General features: G+C 40.7%; 1 pseudogene across 1 annotated transcript; it reads left to right on the top strand.

Moving 5' to 3' along the window:
* The first annotated feature begins 1,299 nt into the window (after nucleotides 1-1,299).
* LOC308527922 (olfactory receptor 1J4-like) lies at nucleotides 1,300-2,234 on the top strand (annotated as a pseudogene). Its single transcript has one exon. The product of its transcript is annotated as an olfactory receptor 1J4-like (transcript).
* Nucleotides 2,235-9,964: the final 7,730 nt, after the last annotated feature.

The raw sequence follows: 9,964 nt of genomic DNA, 5'->3' as shown, positions 1-9,964 counted from the left end.
TGGCGTGGCGAACCTGGAGAAAGTCACTTAACTCACTGGCCTCTCTTTTCAATCTACAAAGTGAAGAAAGGAATGACACTTGCCTCATAAACATGTAAGCAAATGGTAATGAATGTAAGGGTGTTTTGTTAATTGAAAAACAGACCATTATAAATGAAGCGAGCTCTCTAGGTAGGGATCTAAGAAAATGTGAAGTATTGTCAACCCTAAATTAGCAAAGGGTGTTCCCAATGAAGAGGGAAGTTTCATGGGGAGTGGGTAAGAGCACAGGTTCTCATCATGCAGACATATTAGACTAAACTGCATGAAGTAGTCAATATTTGATCATTTTTCTCCTTTACGTTTATTCTTAAAGTGGTCATATAATATGTTAGATTCAGGTGTGTACAGCATGGTGATTGACCAATTATATACCCATCACCACAAAAAGTCTTGTAACAGTCAAGTCACCATACAAAGTCATTACAATACTACTAACTCCATTAAAGAATATTTGCTACTTTCTGACCTAGAAAAATGGTGTAAAATTATATCCCTTATATTTCTATTTCCTAACAGAATTCCCTGTGCACCTGTGAAGATTTTTAATCTGGAAATGTAAAGCTGATGTTAGATTTACTTAGGAAACTTGATAAAGCCTTTAACCTCATGTTCAGCACAGTGTTTATGCCACCAAAATGCTCAGTATTATTATGAAACATAGTTCGTGGACTGTTTTGGAGATTTTCAGGCATCTAGTGGTTTCAATGGCCACCCATTTCTAGCTTGTCCCTGTGTTTACAGCTGAGGTTCAATGGGATAATGCTCCACAAACGCCCACTCAGCACTTCAAAGCAGAAAGAACTGACAGTTTTTCAGGGGCTCACCTTCTAGTTCTGCCAGGGTGAATTATTATGGTTTCGCTCTGGGCTGGTGTAGAAATGATCCCTCCATGCTCATCAAGACCTAAACTCATAGAAGTGGGGACCTTGCTTCTCATATTCACTACTGCATATCAGTCCTTAATAGAGGTCCTGACACTGACTCCATGTTCAATAAATCATGGTGAATGACACAGTGAACACACTCTTGCTTCTTTGTAATGAGGTCTTGTTGACTACATGGGGTTCCAATGTTTTCCTGGAGCCAGCCTACAGTAAAGGAAAGATGCATACATCCACAGGTGTGAGAAATTAATATAAAAATTTTTAAATGGTTTTCCCAGAAAATGATGGTATAAGATGTGATGGTTCTGATCTTTCTTTCTAGGTTCCTGAGAATCCCCACACCTTCTTCATCCCCAGCAGACAGAAGAGCAGCATGAGGCCTGAGAACCAGAGCAGCATGTCCCAGTTCCTCCTCCTGGGGCTCCCCATCCCGCCAGGGCAGCAGGGCATGTTCTTCACCCTGTTCCTGGGCATGTACCTGACCACGGTGCTGGGCAACCTGCTCATCATCCTGCTCATCAGGCTGGACTCTCGCCTGCACACGCCCATGTACTTCTTCCTCAGCCACTTGGCCTTCACTGATGTCTGCTTTTCATCTGTCACTGTCCCTAAGATGCTCACGGACCTTCAGACTCGGCAACACTCGATCCCCTATGTGGGATGCATTTCTCAGTTGTATTTCTTCATACTTTTTGCTAGTGTTAACAGTTTCCTTCTGGCAGGGATGGCATATGACAGGTACGTGGCCATCTGTCACCCTCTGCACTATACCACCATCATGAGGGAGGGGCTGTGCATGTTGCTGGTGGCTGGATCTTATATGGCTGCCTCTGTCCATGCACTTTTTCATACCCTCCTCTTGGTCCGCCTGTCCTTCGGTGCCCGCAATATCATCACCCACTTCTTCTGTGATCTCACTGTGCTGCTGCAGCTGAGCTGCTCTGACATCTCCCTCAATGAGCTGGTCCTGTTCACTGAGGGAGGAATGATTTTCTTCCTGGTTTCATGTGCTATTTTAGGCTCCTATATCTGTATAGGGACCATCATCCTGAGGGTGCCCTCCACTAAGAGACTCTATAAAGCCTTTTCTACCTGTGGCTCCCATCTCTCTGTGGTGTCTTTATACTACGGGACATTTGCAGGTGTTTACTTTTCCTCCTCATCATGGGGTTCTAAAGACATAATTGCTTCAGTCATGTATACGGTAGTTACCCCCATGCTGAACCCCTTCATCTACAGCCTGAGGAACAGAGATATAAAACAGGCCTTAGACATGTGTGTCAATAGGGTAAGTTCTTTAACTGGTAATCACTAAATCCTCTTGTTGCAGTCAGGAGCACAGTGAGGTAGATCTCCTAAAATTATTGTGTGGTTGACATATCCATTAAATTTTAATAAAATATGCATTCTGTTGTCATTTATAAGTATTGTCATATATACACTAAGTCACATTTGAAACTAAGATGGTTAATTACTCTTTATTCCTAATTGACATTTTTTGCTTGTTCATCATCTTATAAGACCTGTGCAAAAATCTTATGCAAAACGTTGTGTAATTATAATTGTGCATTTTTCCCTTTCTGTTTTACGATATGTCAGTTTTTGCTTACATGTATTTTATGTTATGGTATAGCAGACTCACTTATTTAGCATCATGATCCGCTTTTGTTGAGCTTACTTTCAGTTTTTTCTTCTTTAAAAAATAATTTTTTGATGCTGGCTTTCATTGGCTTTGAGTTGATTGTGTACATCTCTTCTCAACTCACAATCAATAACATCATGACTATAGTCAGCCATGATAAGAATAATTACACTATGAAAATAGGGTTGTGCTACAAAGCAAGGCAGTTGAGAGAGAGAGAGAGAGAGAGAGAGAGAGAGAGAGAGAGAGAGAAACATTTTAAAAATGCATTTAAGAGGTCACTACTTCATTTATAATTAAGATCACATTCTAGTTATGGGTCCTACCTTAACACCTCATCTACTTCTGATAGATATACTTTACATCCATGAATATAGATACTTACACAGATACAGATACAGATAGAGTTCTAGATATGTACTAGATAGTATAGGCAGTAAAGATGCAGCTTTCTTATGGTTAGTGTTTACATGGTATTTCTTTTCCGTCACTTTAAACTTTTCTTTGTCCTTATATCTGTGAGGTGTGCATTGTTAAAAAGGTAATGCTGTATTTTTCTCATTTTATGTAAAGCAACAATTATTATATTTCTGGAGAATTTTGTCTATGGGCAACAAATGTAATCATAACGCATTTGAATTTATACTTCCCATATTACTCTTTTTTATTTAATATATCTATTTTACATATATTCTCTCTTGTCTTCCTCCATTTTAATTAAATACATATTTTAAATTCCATTTTCCCTCTATTAACTTGTGAATCATACATTATTATTATTGTTTTATTAATTCCTTTTTGTGCTGCATGCAGAGGTCACTTCTTTCTTTTTTTAGCCATTTGAGGCATACAAAACAGTGGCACTTAGGACACTTAGCAGCAATATCTTATTTTATGACCACTAAAGAAAATTCTATAAAATATCAACTGAGTATTTTTCAACTGTGAGGAAAATAAGAACAAAGATATCTATAAATCATTGTGGAGAAATATTAGAATATATTGCTAAATGAAAAAAGCTATGTGTAAAAGAGTATTTATAGCATGCTACTTCTTATGTAAAATTGAAGGGGAATAAAATATACATGTGTCTGCCCATTTGAGCGGAAAGAAGCACAGGAAGAATAAATCAGAAACAATTGAGATTATTTACCTATAGGAGTTGGGGCAGAAGAGATAGGGAGATGAGTAGAATTATTTGTGTAGTTTTGACTATGTTGTCTTTTGTAAGTAAAACGTGAATAGTAAAGGTGGTTAATAAAGCAAAATAGAATAAAACAAATGAAATGAACCTAACTCTGTTTTAAATTAACCCCAAACTTAGAGTTAAGAGGGAAAATTAAATAAGTACCTTAATTACTAAACCCAGAATTTATCTATATCTCTCAATTAAAAATAAAACACTGAAAACAATGTTTTTAATCTTTACTTTGTGCTATTAACAGTGATATGTGCTCCAGATTCTGAAACAACTCACCATGTAGCCAAAGATTCAGTAAATAAGTAAATATTGAGGAGAATGTAGTGACTCTCACTCTTGGGGAAAGGCGCTCTGTACATGGAAAAGGAGAAGCTGGGAAGGACAATATGGTGTCAACTAGAATTGGAGATACCAACTCGAAATCATGGGTTTTAAAATGTATAAGTATATTGCAATTTATATGTTATATATCAACATCTATACTGTTCCCATCCCCATTCTTTCTGTCCCCCTCCTGACCTACCTCCTATAGATGAACATACCTTTAGTTTCTTAGTTTCTAGTTTTTCCTTCCTGTGTTTCTTTTATATATATTTCCCAGTTGGCTTCTCTGAGACCATTCAGAATCCTTGAAAACAATGAACTCACCCAAAGCTTCAAAATGAAAAACAACAGTAATGGATTGTAACTCAGAGAATAAGAATCCATGAATACATAATAACATAAGTGAATAAATAAAAAAACTAACAAATGTAGGATAAGAATAAGTTTCTTCTTTTAGGACAATACAAATAATAAATAAATAAGAGATGATCAAAATAGAAAAATCACCATTTAGCTTTCACATTTGCAATAATTTTCTCATATGATAATCACCAATGACGGCTTCACAGGGGAGTTTTACCAAACATTCAAAGAACTAACACTATCCTCCTTAAAGTATTCCAAAAAATCCAAGAAGAAGGAATACTTCCAATGTGTTTTTATGTGGCCAGCATTATCCTAATTCCAAAACCATTCCAAAGAAAGAAAATTACAGGCCAATATCCCTGATGAACATAGATGCTAAAATCCTCAATAAAATATTAGCAAATTGGATCCAGCAATATATTAAAAGGATCATATACCATGACCAAATGGGATTTATTCCAGGGATGCAAGGCTGGTACAATATTTGCAAATCAATAATCCAAATATAGCACATAAACAAACTGAAAGACAAAAATCACATGATCATATCAATAGATGCAGAAAGATCATTCTACAAAATGCAATACCCATTTTTTATAAAAACTCTCAGCATGGTGAAGGCCTGGGGTGGGGGTTGGGGATAGGCTAGAAGAGGTCAATAGGGGGAAAGATGTAATGCTTTCAACAATAAAGATTAAAAAAATAAACTCTCAGCAAAGTGGGAATAGAAGGATCATAGTTCAACATAATAAAGGTCATATATGACAAACCTATAGCCAACATCATACTCAATGGGCAAAAACTAAAACCATTTTCCCTAAGAACAGGAACAAGACAGGGATGTACACTTTCACCACTCTTATTCACCATAGTACTGGAAATCTTAGTCATATCAATCAGACAAGAATAGATAGATAGATAGATAGATAGATAGATAGATAGATAGATAGATAGAAGCCTAAGCGACTGTCTGACCATTCTTCCATCCAACCGGTTGCTATGATGCACACTGATCACCAGAGGGAAGATGCCCAATTCTGGGGTGCGTCACCTGACAAGTGCCCTCTTGCAATCCAGGACTCCTTGGGGGATGTAAGAGATCCGGTTTAACCCTGATCCCTGCAGGCCAGGCCGAGGGACCCCACCGGTGCACAAATCCGTGCACCAGGTCTCTAGTAAAAAATAAAAGGCATCCAAATTAGAAAGGAGTAAGTAAGAAAAGGACGCAAGAGCATACAATGGAGTAAAGACAGTCTCTTCAATAAATGGTGCTAGAAAAATTGGGCAGATACAAGCAAAATAAATGAAACTAGACCACCAACTTACACCAACACAAGAATAAACTCAAAATGGATAAAAGACTTAAATATAAGTCGTGAAACCATTAAAATCCTAGAAGAAACCATAGGCATAAAAATATCAGACATCTCTCCTAGCATTATGTTTGTGGAGACATCTCCTAGGGCAAGGGCAACAAAAGAGAAAATAAACAAACTGGACTACATAAAAATAAAAAGCTTCTAAATAGCAAAAGAAACCATAAACATAATGAAAAGGGAGCCCACTATATGAGAGAACATATTTGCCAATGATACATCTGATACAGGGTTAATATCCAAGATATATAAGGAATTCACACAATTAAACAAAAGGAAGACAAACAATCCAATTGAAAATGGGCAAAGGACCTAAATAGACACTTTTCCAAAGTGGACATACAGATAGCCAAGTGACATGAAAAAATGCTCAAAGTCACTGATCATCAGAGAGATGTGAATTCAAACAATGAGGTATCACCTCACACCTGTCAGAATGGCTACCATCAACAAATCAACAAATGACTAATGAGGGTGAGGATGTGGAGAAAAGGGAATCCTAGTACACTGCTAGTGGGAATGCAGAATGGTGCAGCCATTATGGAAAACATTATGGAGTTTCCTCAAACAATTAAATATGGAACTGCCATTTGACCCAGTAATCCTACTTCTAGGAAACCCAAAACACCAATCAGAAAGAATATATGCACCCATATGTTCATAGGAGCTCCATTTACAATAGCTAAGATCTGGAAACAACCTGAGTGCCCATCCATAGATGAGTGGATAAAAAAGCTGTGGTACATTTACACAATGGAATACTGTGCAGCTATAAAAACAATGGAACCCTTACCATTTGCAACAGCATAGATGGGCCTGTAGAGTATGCTATGATAATTAAGCCAGTCAGAGAAAGTTAAGTATCACATGATCTCACTCATATGTGGAATGTAATGAACAAAACAAACTGATGAACAAAAATAGATCCAGAGACATAGAAGCATCAAACAGACTGTCCAACCTCAGAAGGAAGGCAGGGGAGGATAAGAGATCGACGAAAGGAATTGTATGCATGTACTAGTATATAAGCATGCCCAATGGACACAGACAGTAGGGGAGTGAGGGCATGTGCTGAGGGGTGGAAGTGGCCAGGGAGAGGTCAATGGGGGAAAAAAGGAAACGTATGTAATACTTTCAACAATAAAGAATTTAAATTTAAAAAGAATGCATTTAACAGCATACAACTAGTAATGGGTCCTACCTTAACACTTTGTCTACTTCTGATATTAGTATAGATATATTATAGCTAAATCTACAGATATAGATACATATACAGATATAGATATATAAGTACAGATAAAGATACAGGTAGAGATATAAATACTAGTACAGCATTGCTAGTAAAGATGCTCCATACTCATGGTTAGTGTTTACATGGTATAATTTCCATCCCTTTAAACTTTGCTACATCTTTATATCTGTGATGTATCCATCGCTAACAGTGTAAAGTTGGATTTGCTCTTTTTATGTAAAGAAACAAGTATTATATTTGTGGAGAATTTTATCTATTGATATGCTATATAACAAAACCCTAATATGCGTGTGGAGCAGCAGCGGCGAGAGTGGGGCTGCCAGCACAGAGGGGTCCCAGGGCCATGGCGGGAGGGGCCCCGCGGGGCATGGAGGATGAGCTGAGACAGGCCCCTGTGCCCACTGCAGCCTTGCAGCCCACAGTTCCTTTCAAGGCATTCATGCACTGGGCCCCTAATAATCCTATCTAATAATAGACAAACATGGTAATTGACTATACCTTTGCTACGCCTCCCATTGGCTAATCAGCCCAATATGCAAATTAACTGCCAACAAAGATGATGGCTAATTTGCATACTGCAGGCAGGGCAGGACAGCGTGAGCCGCCAGCTCACCAACATCCAGGGCAGGCCGGTCCAGGAGGCGGGTCCCAGGCGGCAAGACAGGCTGGCCCCAGAAGCCGGCCTGCCTTGCCAACCGGGATCCGATCGGGTCCCCGGCAGCAAGGCAGGTCGGCCCCAGAAGCCCCAGAAGCCACCTGATATGGTAGTAACTCTATCAGTAAGCACTCTGAAAGTCAGTGGCATAAATGCACCAATTAAAAGACAGATTATGAGGGAGAATCAAAAACAAAACCCACTTTAAATATAAAGACACATGTAGATTAAAAGTAAATGAATTAAGCTGAAGCCTGTTTTGCTCAGTGGATAGAGCATTAGCTCATGGACTGAAGGGTCCCAGGTTTGATTCCAATCAAGGGCATGTACCTCAGTTGCTGGCTTGATCCCCAGTCCCTATCAAAGCATGTGCAGGAGGCAACCAATCAATGTGTCTCTCCCTTTCCCTTCACTCTCTCTAAAATTCAATGGAAAAATATCCTTAGGTAAAGATTAACAGAAACAAAGTAAATGGATTAAGTAACATTAAAGAGATTATAAGAAAAATATATTCCAAATTTTGTTAGTTGTATAATGGTTAGGTTTAAATTATTAACACCTAAGAAATTGGGTGAAGGGTACATATAATATGCTGTAGTATTTTACAGTTTTTTTTACATATATGAAATTATTTCAAATTAAAATATTAAAAAATTAAAAACTAATAAAATATTAATTAAAATGTATCTGCATTACATGAAAAATCTCCTAATTGCTTCTAGCATAATTTATTAAATTGTGCTAAAATTTACAAGGGTTCAATTAAAAAATATCTTAATCCTAAGTGATATAATAGAAAATATATAATAGTGCAGTTATAAGCACTTATCTGAAAATAAAAATTTAAAGAAGTGAATTTAAAGAAGGGATTAGCCAAAGAAAACATATGCACAACCCATGTACACAGACAACAGTATGGTGATGGCCAAAGAGAAGTGGGGGGCAAGAGCTGGGTAGAGAGGGCAAGAGGGGGGAAATAGGGCCATCCTATAGCTACACTAATATAAGAGAAAAATGGTAATTGGCGTACGGCGATACCGTTTTCATTGGCTAATCAGGGCTATATGCAAATTAACTGCCAACTAAGATTGGCAGTTAACTGCCAACAAGATGGCGGCTAATTTGCATATGTAGGCACAATGCAGGGAGGCAAAAGGGAAAGCAGGAAGAAGCCCCCTGCCACTGACAGTGATCAGAAACCCAGGGGGGAGCTAAGAGCTGGGGGGCAGGGCAAAGGCGGCCCTGGGGCCGCCTTTGCCCTGCCCCCCCAGCCATGATCGGAGAATCAGGAGCCTTTGCCGCCCTGGCCAGTGATAGCAGGAAGTAGGGGTGGAGCCAGCGATGGGAGCTGGGCAAGGTTGAAGATGGCAGTCCCAGGAGCTAGGGGTCCCTTGCCTGGGCCTAAAGCGAAGCCCACGATCGCGGCGCCCCCCGCTGCCACTGCAGGTCCCCGCTGCCTGGGCCGGACGCCTAGGCCAGAGGTGTTAGGCCTGGGCAGGGGCGGAGCCTGCAACCGCGAAGAGCTGGGGGTGCCCTGCCCAGGCCTGACACCTCTGCCGGAGGCCTCAGGCCTGGTCAAGGGGCCGATCCGGTGATTGGTGATCGGAGGGTGATGAGGGTCAACTCCTCTGGCTGAGGCATCAGACCTGGGTGGGGGGCGGAGCCGGAGATTGGGGGGATATGATGGTCCCCTTGCCCAGGCCTGAAGCCTGGGTCAGAGGCGTCAGGCTTGGGCGGGGGGTGGAGCAAGCGATCAGAGGGAGATGGGGGTCCCCTGCCCAGGCATGATTCCTGGGCCAGAGGCCTCAGGCCTGGGCGGGGGCCAGAGCCAGTGATCGGGGGGAGATGGGGGTCCCCTGTCCAAGCCTGACACCTCTGGCGGAGGCGTCAGGCCTGGGCAAGGGGTCGATCAGGCGATCGGAGGGTGATGGGGGTCAACACCTGAGGGCTTCCAGTATGTGAGAGGGGGCAGGCTGGGCTGAGGGACACTCTCCCCCCACATACACACCCAGTGCACGAATTTCGTGCACCGGGCCCCTAGTAATAATAATAAAAGGCTAATATGCAAATTGACTGAACGACAGAATGACCGGTTGCTACAATGCTCACTGGCCACCAGGGGGCAGACGTTCAATGCAGGAGCTGCCCCCTCGTGGTCAGTACACTTCCATATGGGGAGTGCCACTCAGCCAGAAGCTGGCTCATGGCTGACCAGTGGAGTG

This window comes from Myotis nattereri, assembly GCF_964212035.1.
Source record: "Myotis nattereri genome assembly, chromosome: 12".
Taxonomy (NCBI): domain Eukaryota; kingdom Metazoa; phylum Chordata; class Mammalia; order Chiroptera; family Vespertilionidae; genus Myotis; species Myotis nattereri.
The sequence above is the reverse complement of the archived record's forward strand: the minus strand, read 5'-3'. Positions and strand labels throughout refer to the sequence as shown.